This window comes from Microchirus variegatus, assembly GCF_963457635.1.
Source record: "Microchirus variegatus genome assembly, chromosome: 13".
Lineage (NCBI taxonomy): Eukaryota > Metazoa > Chordata > Actinopteri > Pleuronectiformes > Soleidae > Microchirus > Microchirus variegatus.
Window position 1 is genome coordinate 16,632,203 of NC_139814.1, and position 700 is coordinate 16,632,902.

Sequence of the window (700 nt, forward strand, 5' to 3'; positions counted from 1 at the left end):
GTTTGTGTAGAACTCTGTGCTGCACTGTGGAGACAAGAATAGATCTTTTCGCGGACTTCCGGTTTTTGGATACCGTTGCCCTCGCCAACACTCTCATGTGTTTTACGGACAAAGCGGAGCTCCGCGAGACAACAATTCCAGGAATTTAGCGCATTGTGACGTCCCAATGAGTGCGGAAGTCAATATCGCGTGTTTTATCTCCTGTACTTAGACTGAGGAGGACCATAAAAACATGAGTGAGTCATATTTTATCACACTTTGGCAACTGGTAGGACCTCCAGAGTCCCAAATATAAGGATTTAAATGATTAAAAAGTTGTTTTAGCATAATATGGGACCTTTAAGGTGACTTGATGAGAGACTTACAAGGGCTACCACTAATCAAAGACCTTTCATACTTGATATTGCTTGGTACTAAGCATTTTTTTTTCGTAATGATAATGTTTGGCTCTTGTTTTCCCTCCCTCTTTATGAGCGACATACACCTCAACAACATTGCACATAAGAAGAGCATCTTTTTTGAGGTTTTTTTTTTTGTATGTACAGTTTAATACAGTACAGTTGAACCTTGGCTTTAAATGGAACGACACGTTGTCATTGTCGTTGCTCTGATGCCTGCAGATCTCCTGGGCTCAGTGGCTTTGGGCAGACTCTGCTTTCTTAGAAATATGGTTCTTGCAATCATCTCCCACTCTGGCACT